The 19,172-nt window shown below is 44.5% G+C and overlaps 1 long non-coding RNA gene across 1 annotated transcript; it reads right to left on the bottom strand.

Annotated features, from left to right (window-relative positions):
• Positions 1-278: 278 nt before the first annotated feature.
• Positions 279-6,112, bottom strand: LOC120372291. The gene is made up of 3 exons (XR_005584837.1): positions 5,968-6,112; positions 3,202-3,275; positions 279-485 (listed from the first exon to the last, which is right to left on the bottom strand). It is a non-coding gene; the product is annotated as an uncharacterized LOC120372291 (long non-coding RNA).
• Between the last annotated feature and the right edge of the window lie 13,060 nt (positions 6,113-19,172).

The following is a 19,172-nucleotide window of genomic DNA, read 5'->3' as shown; positions in this document are numbered from 1 at the left end:
CATAGACTAGTGTGCTGATAGTGATAGAGGTGGGGCAAGTGGAGCTGAACCACAAGCCCAAAAGGTACTCACACAGGTCTCTTAGGTCTACAAAAACTGAATAGCTAACAGGAGGATATAGAATTATTCATTGTTTGCTAGTTTGGGGACATTCAGAGCTGAAATTAACCACAGCAGAAATAACCAGAAAAGGTGGTGGGTTTTGTTTTATAAATTCTTATTTTTTCTCCTCTTTGAAATATCAGGACTTGGGAATGTCAAGTCAGAACCATGTGACTTCTGAGTATTCTTAGCCCTGATGACTGAAGAGGTGCTGGGTATTGAATCTTTAGCAAATACACCCATTAACCCAAGTGTTTCTCAAGCATGTGAACTAAATTATTGTTAGAAATGGCAAACAAAATCTCCCTTATTCAGCCAGATTTCAGTTGCATAGTATTTCTGATGACATCATGCTTCTGGATCTCTAGTCATCCAGAGTCTTCCTGAAAAAAAACAGATTTTAAAAAACCTCTGAACTTTTAATGTAAATGCAAGTAGGAAAAGAAGCCTTAACTGAATGAATAACCCTTTAGACCTTCCAGACACACAACATAAAGTAAGAAAACATAGCACAAATCAATTTTTAATCTTTCCTATGTCTTCTTTAAAAAAAAAAAAAGCATCAAGATGTTTTCTCCCAGCTACCAGGACTAGAAAAGAAAGGCTGGATGACATAGGAGAGCTCATGGAAACTATCACAGCTAAAACCTAAAAGTTGGGCCAGCAAATAACTGAAAGACATTATCAAATGAAATTAAATTATCAAATGAAATTAAAACCAATTTAATTGGAAACAGGAGACTGGAAAATGTGGAGACTCTAATTTTGAGCAGGAACCTGAGGATCAGGAGGAGACGAGAAGATAAATAGGTAGCTGATATTGTTACTTTTATAGAAAAGCTCATACCTTGAATTGTCAGGAATGATTGGTGACTTTAGGTGCCTCAATTTTTGTTATTCCCTGCTTAAGACACCTTCAAGGGGGCTGATTTTCAGAAAGTGATGAGCGCCTCCCCAGTAAAACTCAGGCCCTTTTAAGGTGTCTCAAGTCAGGCGCTCAACAATGGAAGCTTCTAAAATCACTGTACTCCATGGACTTTTACTGCTACCCTTCTTCCTTTCACAGGTCTAAAGTGTGGAGTCCCTGGTTCAGATGTTTTTGAGTAAGAGCAGAGTGCGGGAAAATGCACATTTCCCATTAGAAAAAAAAAGTGTGTGACTTTATTGGAACAGGTCTAATACCAAAACTGCTGGGACATAGTGGTGATATTTGATAGCGCTTAGGCAGAAGTGGCTTTCAATGCTCTGATGTACTGCTTTGATTTGACCCTGGTAGGAAGATCTGAACATGAAGGCACACATGGACAGTAATGTTTCAACTACAGCAGTGGTTCTTAACAGCTATCTCCCAGTCTTCTAAAGGAAAATAGGCCATTCTGAACCTGTGTGTGTTAAAGTCAGCTACATAGTAAAAACTGCAGTGAAACTGTGCCATGAATGAGGCTTGGTTCATCAGGGGATTGTCTGCAGTGCTGCTGACCCGCAGACATCCGAAGGGCCATGACATTCTACTGAAACACAACACAGGAATTGCAAGCTGATGAGTGTGGACCTGTTGGTTCCCATCCCAGGGGTGAAATCCTGACCCCACTGAAGTCAGTGGGAGTTTTGCCATTGATTTCAACAAGGCCAGGATTTTACCCCAGCTACAGTCTCCTTTTCCCCAGTTTCTTGTTTTTATTGGCTACATGGCCCATGAGCCAAGCCTGTCTTAGTGACTATGAATCTACACCCTTCTTTGTCATGGATGAACATGTGGCACTACACTGAGATCCTCTTCATTGATTTCCATTCTACTCTCTGGTCCTGCCTTGTGTCTTGCGCTGTCATGCAGGCCTGGGCAAAATGGGCATAAGGCATGACTCATCTGAGTCAGGAGCTTTTCACACTCAATTTGCACAAGAAGGGGGCAACTGTGTGTTGGACTCCAGGTTCCTGTCCCCCACTGATGTGTCCAACAAAACATTCTCGACATTCTGTTTCTCCCTGAAGCCACCCCCACCCCTTCTTACACTTTCCTTCCCCTCCCCTTCCACTGCTCCACCTGGCTGTCCTGGACCCCTCCCTCTCTGCCATAGGCCCTAAGGAAATGATCATAATACAAGCCCTGTAATAACTGGTGTGATCACTGCCTAACAGGCAGTCTAAAAAGGCTGGGGATAAATAAAAAAACTTCCCATTTATCTGTGTGCGAGTGAGAGAGAGACTTAGCTATTAAATAGCCCACGTAGCCACAGGCAAATTCTCTCATCGTCTTGTCTCCTTGTAGAGACCTTTTTTTTTTTTTTGAAAGCAGAGATTGCTCTGGCGGTTCAAGGTGCTATCAAGCTCTAACCAGGGACAATTACAAGACTCCAGTTGGAGCGTCTGAGGCGATGCTTGCGTCTGATAAGGTTGAAGGGGAATAATGGGAAGGAGGGGAAATGATAATGGGTTACTGAATGGATGGGATGAGGTATCATCTCCACAGTGCCTCGAGACAGAAGCAGCTGCTAATGCAAGGAGGGGTTCCCCCCTCACACACACTCCTTTTCCATTTCCCTTGCATAAGAAAAATATATATATCTGAACAGGCACTTCAAAAATGATTTCTTTTTCCCTAGCTCCAAGCAACTCTAGTAATGATGTTCACCAACAAGTTTTCTACAAGGGAAAGCGTTCATAAAACAGGGCTGCTCAAGTCACTGCCTCACTTTCCCTCATCACTGAGTCCAAAGAGTGTTGACAGACCTTTCTTTCGCTCTCTTTCTCTCATGTTGTATCAATGGGCAGATTCCCATACCCATACTCACACTGAGTAGCACCTGACTGCAGAACTGGTCTCACTGGGCCACGTTTTATCACTGTATGCATTGCTATACTGCCCTGGGAGCACCACAGGGACAGATCTGTGGCTCAGTGACCCACCATTCTCTCCCTGCTCCCGTTGGCTGCCTAGGGCAGTAATTTACTGCTAGGCTATACCAGTAGCGAGATTCTGTCCCTACTCACTGGAAGGCCTTAGCTGCTCCTGCTGGCATATGTGTGTGTGTGTGTGGGGGGGGGGTTTGAACGCTAGCTCCACCCATTATTTGCCCATCCTACTAGATCCCCACTCACCTACTCCAGGGAGGGATGTGTAGTCACACTTCCTGTTACTCCATGTAGTCTGAGTCACCGTGAGTATGTCTACACTGCAAAAGAAAAATCTGTGGCAGCCAGTCTCAGAGCCTGGGCCAACTGAGCTTGACCTGTCTACACTGCTACTTCTAGCTCTGTAGCATGAGCCCGAGTCACTTGACCCACTGGGGCTACTCGTGGAGTTATACACTTATTCACACTGAGTAGTATCTCAGAAGCTGGCCTGCAGCTATCAATGGCCCTGCACTCAAGAAAGAGATCTTGGAGTTATCGTGGACAGTTCCCTGAAAACATTCACTCCCTATGCAGCGGTGGCAGTCAAAAAAGCTAACAATGTTAGGAACCATTAAGAAAGGGATAGGTAATAAGACAGAAAATATAATGCCACTATATAAATCCATGGTACGCTCACACCTTAAATACTGCATGCAGTTCTGGTCACCTCATCAAGATAGATTAGAATTGGAAAAGGTGCAGAGATTAGGGACAGCTTCCATATGAGGGGAGATTCAAAACACTGGGACTTCTTCAGCTGGTGTATCCAATGCCCTTGCCAACTTCCCATTTTCTGGTAGGGGAACCTGCACCCCCACTCTACACTGGGTTCCAGCCCAGAGACCCTGGAACAAGCAGCCAAGGTCTCTGCATGATCCTATCCCTTGCTGCTGTATCCCTGGGCTTCTTCCTACTTATTTATCTGGGCTTCTCCTCTCTCTGTATTTGCCAGTCTCCCAACTCCCTCTACTCAGGCAGTGGCTGCAGCCTGTTTTACTGTAGCCCCCTGTTCTGTAGCTAACTTCCTGGCTTTAAGGCCCTACCTGTTCCTGCACACGTGAGCCTGCATGCAATTAATTGGCTCCTCCTCTAAGTGCAGCCTGGGGAGTTAATTGGCCTGTATGGCCATCTTAACCCCTTCCAATACTGTGTAGGATGGACACCCCATTACAGAGTTAAAAAAAGAACTAGATAAGTTCATAGAGAATAAGTCCATCAATGGCTATTGGCCAAGATAGTCAGGAATGCAGGCCCATGCTCCAGGTGTCACTAATTTCAAGTCTAAACTTCCTGATGCCAGTTTATATCCATTTGTTCTTGTGTCCACATTGGTACTGATCTTAAATAATTCCTCTCCCTCCCTGGTATTTATTCCTCTGATATATTTGTAGAGAGCAATCATATCTCCCCTCAGCCTTCTTTTGGTTAGGCTAAACAAGCCAAGCTCTTTGAGTATCCTTTCATATGACAGGTTTTCCATTCCTCGGATCATCCTAGTTGCCCTTCTCTGTACCTGTTCCAGTTTGAATTCATCCTTCTTAAACAAGGGAGACCAGAACCGCACACAATATTCCAGATGAGGTCTCACCAGTGCCTTGTATAATGGTACTAACACCTCCTTATCTCTACTGGAAATACGTCGCCTGATGCATCCCAAGACTGCATTAGCTTTTTTCACAGCCATAGCACATTGGCAGCACATAGTCATCCTGTGATCAACTAATACTCTGAGGTCCTTCTCCTTCTCTGTTACTTACAACTGATGTGTCCCCAGTTTATAACAAAAAATTGTGTTATTAATCCCTAATCGCCTGTTTATTTACCTTCTGGCTCTTGAACCTACAAGGGTCATGTTTTCAGGCTTCTCTCTGCCAACATGAGAACTAGGAACTTAGCTTTTCTTTTCCACAAAAGCTGAGTTTCAGGGGTATTCACATGACCTCAGGGCCTGGAGCTTTGAACCAAACACCAAATTCTGTGAGAATCTCAATAAAACCATGATCTTTGGTAACATCGAGTACTACCCCCACCACCACAATTAGGCACTGGCCCAGCTACTCTGGAGAGAGTGTAGCCAAGACCTGACAACTCCTGGCCCCTCTCTGACCTCTCATCTGCTTCAGGGAGGATATGAGTGTGGGAACGGTTTGCCAATCCACATTCCCACAGCACAGGTTCAGGGTTCACACTATGGCTCTTCCTACTATATTTTCCACTGCATGCATCTGATGAAATGTGTTTTAGTCCATGAAAGCTTATGTCCAAATAAATTTGTTAGTCTCTAAGGTGTCACAAGTACTCCTCGTTCTTTTTGCTGATACAGACTAACATGGCTACCACTCTGAATCCTGTCACCATGCAAGGGACTGAATTTAGTAGTATGAAGTGGAAATCCATCAACTTCATGAAAAAACTCATACAGATACAGACAGACATCATCTTCCTTTCCGAATGCAAACAGATGGACATCATACCAAAAGGACTGAAGGCAAAAAATCCATTACAATCTACATACCACACAGACTATACTGAGAGATTGTGCCACACACTCTCAAAGAAACTGTGGAACCACCTGATCAACATCCTATACAGCAAACAGGGAAGTTTAAGAATGAGCTCTCAAAACTGGATACTTTCATAAAAAGCCAACCTTCCACACAAACTTCCTCGTGGCTGGACTTTACAAAAACTAGACAAGCCATTTACAACACACACTTTGCTTCTCTACAAAGGAAAAAGGACACTAAACTATCTAAACTACTACATGCCATGGGGCCACAACAGTGGTTCGCTTAACTCATCCAACAATATTGTTAATCTATCCAGCTATACTCTTAGCCTGGCAGAAGAGTCTGTCCTATCTCAGGGCCTCTCCTTCTGCCCCTCCACCCTCACAAACATGATATAGTTCTGTGGTGATCTGGAATCCTACTTTCAATGTCTCTGACTCAAGCAATATTTCCAACACACCTCTGAACAGCACACTAATCCACAGAAACCTTCCTACCAACACTACAAAAAGAAGGATTCTGTGTGGACTCCTCCTGAAGGTTGAAACAACAGACTAGACTTCTACATAGAGTGCTTCCACCGACGTGCACGGGCTGAAATGTGGAAAAGCAGCATCACTTGCATCATAACCTCAGCCGTGCAGAACGCAACACCATCAACAGCCTCAGGAAAAACTCTGACATCATAATAAAAAAGGCTGACAAAGGAGGTGCTGTCATCATCATGAATAGGTTGGAATATGAATGAGAGGCTGCTAGGCAGCTCTCTAACTCCACATTCTACAGGCCATTACCCTCTAATCCCACTGAGGGTTACCAAAAGAAACTACATTATCTGCTCAAGAAACTCCCTGAAAAAGCACAGGAACAAATCTGCACAGACACACCCCTAGAATCCCAACCAGGGATATTCTATCTGCTACCCAAGATCCATAAACCTGGAAATCCTGGACGCCCCATCATCTCAGGCATTGGCACCCTGACAGCAAGATTGTCTGGCTATATAGACTCTCTCCTCAGGCCCTACTCTACCAGCACTCCTAGCTATCTTCGAGACACCACTGACTTCCTGAGGAAACTACAATCCATTGATGATCTTCCAGAAAACACCATGCTGGCCACTATGGATGAAGAAACCCTCTACACCAACATTCCACACAAAGATGGACACAAGCCATCAGGAACAGTATCCCCGATAATGTCACAGCAAACCTGGTGATTGAACTTTGTGACTTTGTCCTCACCCACAACTATTTCACATTTGGGGACAATGTATACCTTCAAGTCAGCAGCACTGCTATGGGTACCTGCATGGCCCCACAGTATGCCAACATTTTTATGGCTGACTTAGAACAAAGCTTCCTCAGCTCTCATCCCCTAATGCCCCTACTCTACTTGCACTCCATTGATGACGTCTTCATCATCTGGATCCATGGAAAAGAAGCCCTGGAGGAATTCCGCCATGATTTCAACAATTTCCATCCCACCGTCAACCTCAGCCTGGACCAGTCCACACAAGAGATCCACTTCCTGGACACTACAGTGCTAATAAGCGATGCTCACATAAACACCACCTAATACCAGAAACCTACTGACTGCTATACTTACCTACATGCCTCCAGCTTTCATCCAGACCACATCACATGATCCATTGTATACAGCCAAGCTCTAAGATACAACCACATTTGCTCCAATCCCTCAGACAGAGACAAACACTTACAAGATCTCTATCAAGCATTCTTAAAACTACAGTACCAACCTGCTGAAGTGAAGAAACAGATTGACAGAGCCAGAAGAATACCCAGAGTCACCTACTCAAGGACAGGCCCAACAAAGAAAGTAACAGAACACCACTAGCCGTCACCTTCAGCCCCCAACTAAAACCTCTCCAGTGCATCATCAAGGATCTACAACCTATCCTGAAGGACAATCCCTCACTCTCACAGATCTTGGGAGACAGGCCAGTCCTTGATTACAGACAGCCCCCGAACCTGAAGCAAATACTCACCAGCAACCACACACCACACAACAAAAACATTAACTCAGGAACCTACCCTGGCAAGAAAGCCCGATGCCAACTCTGTCCACATGTCTATTCAAGGGACACCATCATAGGACCTAATCACATCAGCCACACCATCAGAGGCTCATTCACCTGCACATCTACCAATGTGATATATGCCATCATGTGACAGCAATGCCCCTCTGCCATGTACATTGGCCAAACCAGACAGTCTCTATGCAAAAGAATAAATGGACACAGATCAGACATCAAGAATAATAACATTCAAAAACCAGTCCGAGAACACTTCAACCTCCCTGGTCACTCAATTACAGACCTAAAAGTCGCAATTCTTCAACAAAAAAACTTCAAAAACAGACTCCAATGAGAAACTGCAGAACTGGAATTAATTTGCAAACTGGACACCATTAAATTAGGCTTGAATAAAGACTGGGAGTGGATGGGTCATTACACAAAGTAAAAACTATTTCCCCATGCTAATTTTTCCCCTACTGTTACACCTTTTTGTCAACTGTTTGAAAAGGGCCATCCCAATTATCACTACAAACGTTTTTTGCTCCTGCTGATAATAGCCCACCTTAATTGATTAATCTCATTAGAGTTGGTATGGCAACACCCATTTTTTCATGTTCTTTGTGTATATATATCTTCCTACTGTATTTTCCACTGCATGCATCCAATGAAGTGGGTTTTAGCCCATGAAAACTTATGCCCAAATACATTTGTTAGTCTCTAAGGTGCCACAAGTACTCCTCATTCTTTTTACTGCTACAGACTAACACGGCTACAACTCTGAAACATTTTACTATGGCTACTCCTTAACAGATTTGGGGAGGTCAAAGTGGCTATTTTGGTTTACACTCACAAACTGAATTATCTTCCTCACTTTATCTAATGCACATTTATACTACAAGAAATACCAAGGTCCTGCTGGAAATAACAGAAATGTTAATCCTCTGACCCTGGGGCCCAGTCCTCAAGATTCAAGTGACTCTGTCATAGCACAAACAGGTTAAACGTTGTGTAACTTCCCTGCCAGACTCTGTCAACTCATATTTACTATCACCTAGAGGCTGATTCCAAAATCCAACTGTAAGAGTAGTCGGATTTGGTTCGTGCCAAACATATCTGAAGGGAAAGCCATGCCATGTGTCTGCCTGTCAACTCCTGAAAGCCATGTCATGTTGGCAGTAATGTGACTTTCGTTCCAAGCTTCTAACAAGCAGAACGTTCTTCTTGGGATTGTTCCTGCCCATTGCATTTTATGGTTTCATTCAGAAAGACAAACAAAAGACACAGGATAGCAATTCAACCACAATATATGTGGGCAGCAACAGCCTGAAGATAAACCAGTAGAAGAAGTAATAAAGAGTGTTTTCAGGAGCAATCTTAGGAAAAGTACATGAAGAACAGGACATGGGAAACTGTTCCAAGTGTATGAAGTGGTTTGAAATAAACTCTGCAAAATGTTTTTCCTTTTTTCTTTACCAGCCCTTGCATGAGAAAAGTATAAAGTGCTTATTCCAACTGTGATTACAAAGGTGGAGTTACAACACTTGGAGCATAAATGTCCAATCTGCTTGCATTTTATCATTCTTTCTTCTGTAATATTGCAAAAATCTGCCCTTTCCTCTCCAGCTTAAACTTTGCTCCTTTATTCTTGGTCCATTACCCCCAAACTCATTATTCTTGCCTCCTCTGTTGTAACTTTTTTCTGCCCACCCCACACCTTACGTATTACCCCTCCAAGCTATCTGAAAGGCCACTAGCAAATCTGTAATCGTAATTGGAATAAGCACTTTTGCCATGCCAGTGCTGGGAGAGGGAGGATACATTTTGCAGCTTTTCTTAAACTTCTCTTCCTTTTTTCAAATTCATAATTTGGAAGTTTGAAAAATGACCAGCTTTATTGATGCTGGAAATACAAAGGGGAAAATCCTGAATAGTTCATCAAAATTTCTTGATTCTTCTTTATTTTTTACATTTGAAATTTTGAAATATTGTCAATTTTAAAATTAAAAAAAAATGCAACCATCTTCATCTCATGCATATATGCCCAGTCCTCACTGGTGTGGCTTCACTGAGGTCAATAAAGCTATGCTGAGTTACAACAGCTGAGCATCTTTCCTATGGGGTTCATATAATCTCAGAAGAAAACTCTACCCTTTTGCCTCATCCTTAAAGTTTAAAATTACGGAAGACCATAGTAAATTATTTTCCATATGTATTTATGTCCAGTATTATTGAGGTGTTTCCTATCTTTCTGAGAGTTTCAAGTGATAGTCTGAAGTAAATGTCCCTTTAAAAAACAAGGTGAGTGAGGTAATATCTTTTACTGGACCAACTTTTATTGGTGAGAGAGACAAGCTTTTGAGCTACACAGAGCTCTTCTTCAGGCCGAATGTAGCCTGAAAGTTTGTCTCTTTCACCAACAGAAGTTAGTCTGATAAAAGATGCTACCTCACCCATCTTGTCTCTCTAATATCCTGGGAACCAACACGGCTACAACTCTGCAAGTGACCTTTTAAAAACATCAAACATATGGAAACAGCATCTGTATATCTATCTATCTATCTATCTATGTCACAAGAATCAAACTCTACTTTATAGCATTCTGGTCTAGTGCCTGAAGAACTAAACCATCCTTTCTCCACGTTACCTCTTGTGCCAGCACCATATGGAACATGGAAAACCTATAGAGCTGGATGTCAGCATGCAATGAAGTCTGGAGTGGTCAAAGAGCATCAGTTCCTTGAGTCTACCCACATCATACCTTATTTTATCTCACTCTACACAGATAAGCATCTGAAGATCCGGTGGCAAGATTTTGCCCTTAGTGACAGGAGTATTAACATTTCATGGACTGTGAGGGCATGCATCATATGCATTGTATTCCAGGGGCATACAAAAGTGGTTAAATGCTAAAGCTTGGATACTCCCATTTCATTAAAAAAAAAAAGCAGGGGAAATCTGATAGTAGCTGCAATCGTTGAAGATATTTGAAGTTTCTTTGCTTGGCAATTTAATTTTCTTTTAATTCATGTGCCACTTTAAGCCTTTGGGTGAGCTAAAAACATGCAGCGTGGATGGTTTTAAGAGCCAAGTGTCTGTAAGGTTCACACAAGCCTTACCAACATCTTCAAGATACTCTGTTCAAAGGAAGAATGGGAAAGAAGCATAAGGAAATAGGAGCGGAAATTCCTTTTTGTTCCCTGCCATTGTAATAGACTAAAATAAAGGGCTGCCACGTGCATGCCTGCAGGGAAAAAGCAGGACCATCTCAGACCAGATTTGCTCTGGATACTTAAGAAGTCCAAACACATTGCAGTCAAGTTCAGCTGCTTTAAAAAAAAGTTGATTTTCTCTCCAGCCCTTGAAAGTGAATCTATTTGGTATAGGGCTGAAAGAAGACAGCTTGTAAGTAACTGGAGAAAGTGTTTACTCAGTGAATTAGTTCAGCTTTCATTGTGCAGAGAGGATTAGGACCTCAGCAGTGGATCAAGCTCCATTTCAAACTGGAGTGGCTCACTCTTAGCTACCTCCAGGGCAGGACTAATTATCATAGGACTTAGGCCATTAAAGGGCTTTAACTACCAATGCTCTCTCTCTCCCAGGTCTGGATTAACTGTTTGCCTAGAGCAAACTGCCTAGATAACCATTCTTCCTAATGGTCTGCTTTGATTTCCCTACCCTCACCCCCGCTTCTCTTTGCTTTTAAACTCAGCCTTATTTGTGGCTCTGTAACAATAAATCAGACTGTTAATATGATATCTGCAAAACATTGGAGAGGTTTCATGATACTTTTTTACCATTGCTGAGAATAGCCCTGTCTGTCAGTCAGAGCCATACAATACTGCATGACAAGGCAACGGTTACACCCCTACCTCAGGTGCACTGTGAAGGGCAAATCTGAAAGCTTCCTCCACAGGAAAATGCAGAGAAGCCCGTAGGATCACCAGTCTTTTGGAAATGTTATTTATATTCTGATAGCACCCAGGTGAGAAAGAAGGGGGCCCCATCGTACTAGGCGCTGTACATATAAATAGTATAAATAGCGATGGACAAACATGTAGATGTTCCAGTTAAAGGTTGAGAAGGGAGACGTGAGCATTGGTGCCTTTCTGTCATTCGCCAGGCCCAGTGCACAGTGCTTTATGGTACAGATTCTCTGCCTCAATGATTTATAATCAGAGTGCAGATTGTGCCTGCCCCTTGCATGGGTGTGCAGAGGGAGGCTATGAAAACACATTCACAGCTCCCCTGGCATGGTTGCCATCCCCATGCCTTGGGAAGTACAGGGATATACTCCCCGGGGGTAGAGAGGAGAGAGATAGGAGGCAGAATCATGGGGTGTAGAGGAAAGTGTGGCTTTCATGTTGGAGGGGCTTCAGAAGGTGTTTCAAGGCAGTGTGACTCCAAAGCAGAGGTGCCCCTTAAAGAACCCTAACTTACAATGACAACGTAAGAATGGCCATAGGCATGGGTGGTGGATATCGTAGGCAAGGGTAAGCTGTGCCTTCCCAAACAGCCTAGCATGGCCCCACCCACATTCCACCCCCAGGTCAGGCCCCCTCCTGTGGTTCCCAGAGCACTCACTGCTTTGCCTTGGCTGGCCCAGGCTTGCTGGGGCTGGCTGGCCTGCATCCCGCAGGGAGTGAAGGCGACTGGTGCTGGGGCCCCACCACTGGGAGAACTGGGGCTGGCAACCCCACCTGGCCGCCTGGCACACTGGGGCTGGGAGCACTGCAGTGTGGAGCCCTGAGGCCAGGAGCACTGCTGTGTGGAACTCCGCAAGGCCACCTAGAGGATTCAGGGGGCCTGAGGCAAAGCAATTTTGGGAGCCCCTTCCATAAAAAAAAAGTTGCAATACTATAGAATACTATACTCTCATGGGGGCCTGGGGCAAATTGCCCCACTTGCCTCCCCCCGGACAGTCCTGGAACCCCGGGGCCCAGGAGTTCTGCCACCCAAAGCACCGGGGCTGGCTGCACCGCCCAGAGCACTGGGACTGGGACCTCGCCCCCTGGCTGCCTGGGGCTGGGGGCTGTGGTGGGGGTCCTCTGGACTCCTGCAGGGGAGGAGGAAAGGAGGCAGATGGGGAGGAGCAGGGGGCTAGCCTCTCCCAACGGCTGGGTCACCAGCTGACCATGGCCACAGCAGGTCAAACCAATGGTCCATCCAGCCCAGTATCCTCTATTCCAACAGTGACCAATGCCAGGTGCTTCAGAGGGAATGAACAGAACAGGGCAATTACTGAGAGATCCATCCACTGTCGCCCAGTCCTAGCTTCTGGCAGTCAGAGGTTAAGGTTAAGGGACATTCAGAGCATACAGTTGCATCCCTGACCATCTTAGCTGATAGCCACTGATGGACGTATCCTCCATGAACTTACCTAATTCTGTTTTGAACCCAGTTATACTTTTGGCCTTAACAACGTCCCCTGGCAACCAGTTCCATAGGTGACTGTGTGTTGTGTGAACAAGTACTTCTTTATGTTTGTTTTACACCTGTTGCCTATTAATTTCATTGGGTGACCTCCAGTTCTTGTGTCATGTGATAGGGTAAATAACACTTCCTTATTCACTTTCTCCATACCACTCATGATTTTATAGGAGGAGATGGAAATAAAGGGAACGATGAAGGAGAAGAAAAAAATGATCATTCGGTCACTTGAGAGGCTAACACGCATGTTGCAAAGATAACGAAGATGCATTTGTTTTAAATGTATTCCCGGCCTCTTGCTTTACGATTTTATCTTTCATTTCTATGTCAGATTTGCTAGGACCCCCTGCACGGCATTTCAGCTCCTCTGTGGAAACAGTCTCTCCTAGATCATATAAAACATTCCTTCCGCCAGCCAGGAGTAGCATAATCTGCTTCAGCGTCACTCCACTCCTTGACAGCTTCAGAAGCGGAAGCCTGGGGACAGGAATGAAACCCACCTCCTCAACATGGCTGTGCTGAGCACTATTGGCTGTGCTAATGGGCTGGCCCAGTTTACTCTCCTCTTCTTCACGAGTTTCGTCCTGGCCTGTCAGAGCAGGCTGGGGGCCAGAACTCACGAGCTCTGCATGCTTGTCCCCGCTCTACCACTGGCCTGCTGAATGATCTGGAGTGAATTGTGTTGTCTGTGTGCCTCATCTGTGAAATGGGATACTGGCACTGACCTCCTTTGTAAGCGCTTTGGCATCTAGTTTTGCAAAGTGCTCTGTAAAAGACAGGGGTCATAATATTTTTTTAAAATGAACTATAGTTATTATTCCTCTAATTGTGCCTAGTAACCTCAATCAGAATCAGAGACCCAGTGTGCTAGGTGCTGTATGCCGTGTAAAAGGCAGCTCCTTACCCAAAGAGCTTATAAAGTAAGGCCAAGCCCGTTATGCATATACAGAACTGTATGTACTGTAAGAAGTCCTATTGAAGTCAATGGGAACACTCATGTGCATGAAGCTAACTGCATGCTTAAGTGTGTTTGCAAGATATGGGTCTGATTTAAGTCTGGACACAGGAAGTGGTGCAACAATCAGTTGGAATGTACCAGAGTGGGGAGGAGGAGAGAGACACCCGTAATAACAGGCTTTTCCATGGACCAGATATGCACACAGCTGGAGGGTGGCATTGAGTCATTTTAAACCAAAGTACAGTATACAGATGACAAACCAATGTGACAAATATTTGCATCCCTGGCTGGCCATCTACCTGGCCATTCCTACATTCCCTGTATGAGGGCCAGCTCTCATGCACACACGTCTGCCACTGGAATCAGCCCTCTGGGCGCACCCTTTGCATGCTGCAACCTTCGTTGGGATTGCTGAAGTTCTGGAACTTGCAAAATTTGTAGACAGAAGCTGATCCAGCCGAGATTGCTAGACTTGCTGAAACCTCAAGGCATGTTAAAGCCAAGGCTAGCTCTAAGAAAAGAAGGGCACTAGCTATACACTGGAAACCAATGCAGAGCATGCTTTGTTAAGAGTTTGGTGTGTAGTTTTGACAGGTTTTTATTTTTTTCCTAACTGGTGTTCCACCAACCTTTTTCACAGTAGTCTTTGGCTAATCAGATTCTACCTATTATAACATGGCTTCATGAATCTCAGAAGGGCTTTGGGGGGTCAAGAAATAAGAATGGCTGAAAAGCAAGGACTTAATGCCAAAATGATGTTAGAACATAACATAAGAATGGCCAGACTGGGTCAAATCAGTTGCCCATCTAGCCCAGTATCCTGTCTTCTGACAGTGGCCAGTGCCAGGTGCTTCAGAGGGAATGAACAGAACAGATCGTCATCAAGTGATCCATCTCAGGTCGCCCATTCCCAGCTTCTGGCAAACAGAGGCTAGGACACTTCAGAGCATAGTTTTTCATCCCTGCCCATCCTGGCTAAAAGCTATCCACCATGAACTTACGTAGTTCTTTTTTGAAACCTATTTTAGTCTTGGCCTTAACCACATCCTCTGGCAAAGAGTTCCACAGGTTGACTGTGCATTGTGTGAAGAAGTATTTCCTCTTGTTTGTTTTAAACATGCTGCCTATCTTCTATTTGTTAATCCCTATGGAAATTGTGTAACTTCCACCTCCCTCTGATCTCTTCCTCTGCTTTTTGGTTTTCTTCTTGCCACTGATTCAGTTTTGCACTGGAATGTGAGCCCAGCTGTTCACTGTAGTTCTCATTATTTGTTGTGTACAGATGAATACAATTGGTTTGAATTTCCTCCCTGTGATTCTGAAAATTTGATTTTCTCTCCTGTTTGTTGACCTATTGCCTGATACCCTGTTGGCTTGCACATGCTGAGCCTTGTCCAAAAATCATCATAGAAAAGCCTTTAGGAAAAAGAAGCCGCAGAAGAAAACTCACTCTAATAATGAAGTGCACCCAAATGTGAAAGAAAAAGCCACTTTCCACAGGTACCTTTGGAAAAAGAAAGGTCTCAAGGGAATAACAGAGCAGGAGGAGGAGCTTTCATCCCTGTCTTCAAGCACATTCCATTTTAGTTGAGGCCACCTTCAGAAGGATGCTCTAGTTGTCAAGAAGGACACGTTGGCCACAGCTATCTGAAATATAACAGTAGTAATTGGCAGTGGGATAATAAAGAATAGTTTTCACAGCAAGAAGCAGCCACCACCAGTCTCCTGATCTCTCAGTGAACCTCAAGAGACCCCGAGGTCCACTACGTGCAGAGTCCCTAAACCAGCTTGGCCATACCACTTACCCACTCTGAGACCCTCAGCCAGCCAACCCTCTGCCCCCATGAGCAGGGACTGTCTCTGATGATGTGTTTGTACATCATCTGGCAAAATGGGGCTTGCGCACTCTGCTGGGACTGCTAGCCAATATGTAATACAAATAATAATAAAAACTGAGTAATTCCAAGCCCTGCCTATACGGGCTTCAGTTTTCTGAAATATCAGAGTTCCCCAATAACTATCCTGAGAGACAGAACTACCTCCTTCCAGTTAAACTGCAATTAGCTTGTCAATTTCAATTGTAAGGAGTTATCCTGCCACAAGGTGCCACACCATGGAGTCATACCAGTATAAAACCATAGTGAGATCAAAACTGGGCCTTGTGATGAGTCGTATACTATGAGATAAGATCTCGTGGGACTAACAAACCCAGCACTCTTTTACATCAGAGGCAGTCTCAGTAACATACAGCTGCAATCCCCAATCATAGAGACACTTGGTACAGTACATTCAAACCTGTTGTGAACAGGAACAACGCCAATGGAAATCACAGGGCTAAGTTGTATGGTGATATAAACGGTGGTACAACTATGGACGGGCCTGAACCAAAACAGTGGACCTGAATACCCAGGGACTTTGAAGGTAGGGTCAGCATCCTGGATTCTGGGTTAGAATTTTGTAGCTGGTCCTCTTGCGAAGTGACAGAGGCCTTTCCATTGTTAAAGTCACAGCCGACTTTAGATTTGACCTGATAATTGCCATGTTTACTCCGAAGGCAAAGGACAGTGCTTCTGAAGGAGTTGATTAATCAAGCAGTTTTTCAAGTGATAGGTCATTAAAAATGGCCCTGATTCAAATGTTGATGTTTTCCTTTTGAATTTTCTATTGTTCTTCTACATTTTAGCCAGGAGAACTCTGCCCTCTGTTGTTTTACGGTCCTCTCCTCATCCCCAGCATTTGTATTATGTCTTTGCCTCTTATGGGATATCTATCAACAGTAACTGTCCTTGAACCTCAGTTACTTTCTGATCATGCTCTTTGCTCCCAGCTCCTGCTGCAGTGGCCTGTTTGGCACTGAGGTTAATCTGCCACCTGGAACACGTTTGTGCTGCTCCTGCGGTTTTTCATCACCAGGCACTGGGTGAGCATGTGTTACTTTTATCAGCCTAGGAGCACTATCAATAGCTTTGTGGGTGTCCTCGAGAAACAGAGAAAGTCTCCTCCCTGGTTTTGTTGAGGCATCTTCTGTTCCTTCTTTAGGACTGTCCCTCAGGTGTGATTTTAACATATGCCCTTGGAGCAGATGGTGGAGCTCTTACCTTGGGAGATTGCCATCCACTTTTTGTTTGGAATATATAATTTTCTCCCTCTGCAGTAGGGGTAACTGTCATATTTCTGTAGTATTTCTTCAGTCCTAGTTTCCTGGCATAACACTCTTTCATAACTACCTCAAGGGTGAATTGTCTGGCTCAAGAAAGATCTCAGTTTCTTAAACTTCTTCCCACTTAGATCAGGAGCAATGTGAGGTGTTATATCCTTAATGTATCCCAGTCCAGACCAGTAGCCACCCCATCAAAGTCCTGTAAAGCAGCAGGTACTGGTCACTGATGGAGATAGGTATTGGACCAGACAGACCCTTGCTCAGACGTAGCCTGGCAGTTCCTACATTCTGATTTTTCCTAAGAGATATGGTTTCTATGCAGGGTGAATCAATAGAACAGTGGTCCCCAATGTGGTGCCCGTGGGCGCCATGGCGCCCGCTGAGGCATTTATGTGTGCCCGCCTAGTGCCCAGCAGGGGACCTGCCGGGGACAGAGAACTCAGGCTGCGGGCACGGTGTTCTCTGTTCCCGGCAAGTGCGGGGCCTGCCTAGTTCCCAGCAGGGGAGAGAAGCTGCGGCCCCGCGCCTGCCAGGGACAGAGAACTCTGGGGCTGCAGGCGCTGGGGTTCTCGGTGCCCGGCAGGTGCGGGGCCCACCTAGTGCCCAGCAGAGAAGAGAATCTGGGGCCCCGTGTCTGCTGGGGACAGAGAACTCCAGGGCTGCGGGCACCGTGTTCTCTGTCCTCGTGGCTTTTCTCCGGCTTCTCTCTTCTCTCTGGATTCATGTATTATGTAATATTAAATATTTTTTTTGTATTATTTAATGTACAAATACAAAATAAGCCTTGTAAAATTGTTGGCGCCCGCCATGCTCTTCTGAAAACATGAATGTGCTACTGGTCACAAAAAGGTTGGGGACCACTGCAATAGAAGATCGCTGCACTGGCAAACAAAGAGAGGTTATCTGTCAACAGGAAGAAGAAACATGGGAAAGCACAATGCAAAACCAGACAGAATGTAGGTGTGATAATAGGCAGTGAGTTAGATTTTACTTTGCAATGTGACATGTCACCAAAAAATGCTAGCTGGTGAGGTCTAGATATGCAGAGCAGATGGGGGTGATGTAAGGGTACTCCAAGACTGTGGTTCTATGTCTCCCTCTAGTGACGTGTCCACGTAAGAGGTTAAGGGGTCTGCTATTATTTCGTAGTCCTTTGTCTCAAATGGTAGACTCTAATGCTGGTCGCACTGACGGACCTAGGTCCTAGGAGTCATGGGATAAAATTAAGATTGAGAAAATCTGAGGCTGAATAGCAAATAAACTACCTGACCAGAAAATGTAAACCAGGGCAATGAATGCCAAAATCATCCTGTGAATATTCATTGTCATATATAAATGAACATGCATCACGCACGCCTGCTTCCCTTCCATACAGGAACATAGTGCAGAATTCAGCAGTGGTTAAGTGGTGTTTCTTTCCATGAGTATATGAAATCTGTGCTCTATGATCTTTATTGCCTGCCTGCTGCTTGGTGGATTGATTTGTATGTTGATTTTGATTTACAAAGCCCTAAATCACCTAGGAGCTACCAATCTAACTAGGAGACCTCCTGTGTTGTTTACAGTCCATGAAAATGCCTGAGCTAAAGTTCCTTTGATGTCAGAGAGAGGTGGCAGGTAGCAGAGTTTTCTCCACTAGTGCCTTGGACCTTTAGAACTTTTTCTGTCAAGGGTGCTAAGAGCCTTTCAGAATGCACCACAAGGCCCATCTTTCCTCCTACTTTGGTGAGGATACGGTGTTGGGGCTGTGTCACAGTGGTGTGAGTCTGTGGCATGGAGCATATGGGAAGGTGAATTAAATTTTGCCATGTTTGTGGGTTATTTCAGTAACTGACAGGTCTGTTCATTTATCAGTGTGTTTATAAAGGATTATCAAGGGTTTCCAGAATACTGGACAGGGGCTTTTTCATTGTCATTTAGTAAAAGTTTACATAAATAAATGTACAGAAATTTTCAGACCAGACAAGGTCCAGCTAGTCCAGGACAGAGGCCAGTACTAGGGCTGGATGGGAGTTTTTAGACTAAATATTTTTTTTGCAAGTCAAGGATGGAATTTCTCATCACAAGGTGGTGGGGGACCCA

This window comes from Mauremys reevesii, linkage group 9 (assembly GCF_016161935.1).
Source record: "Mauremys reevesii isolate NIE-2019 linkage group 9, ASM1616193v1, whole genome shotgun sequence".
NCBI lineage: Eukaryota > Metazoa > Chordata > Testudines > Geoemydidae > Mauremys > Mauremys reevesii.
The sequence above is the reverse complement of the archived record's forward strand: the minus strand, read 5'-3'. Positions and strand labels throughout refer to the sequence as shown.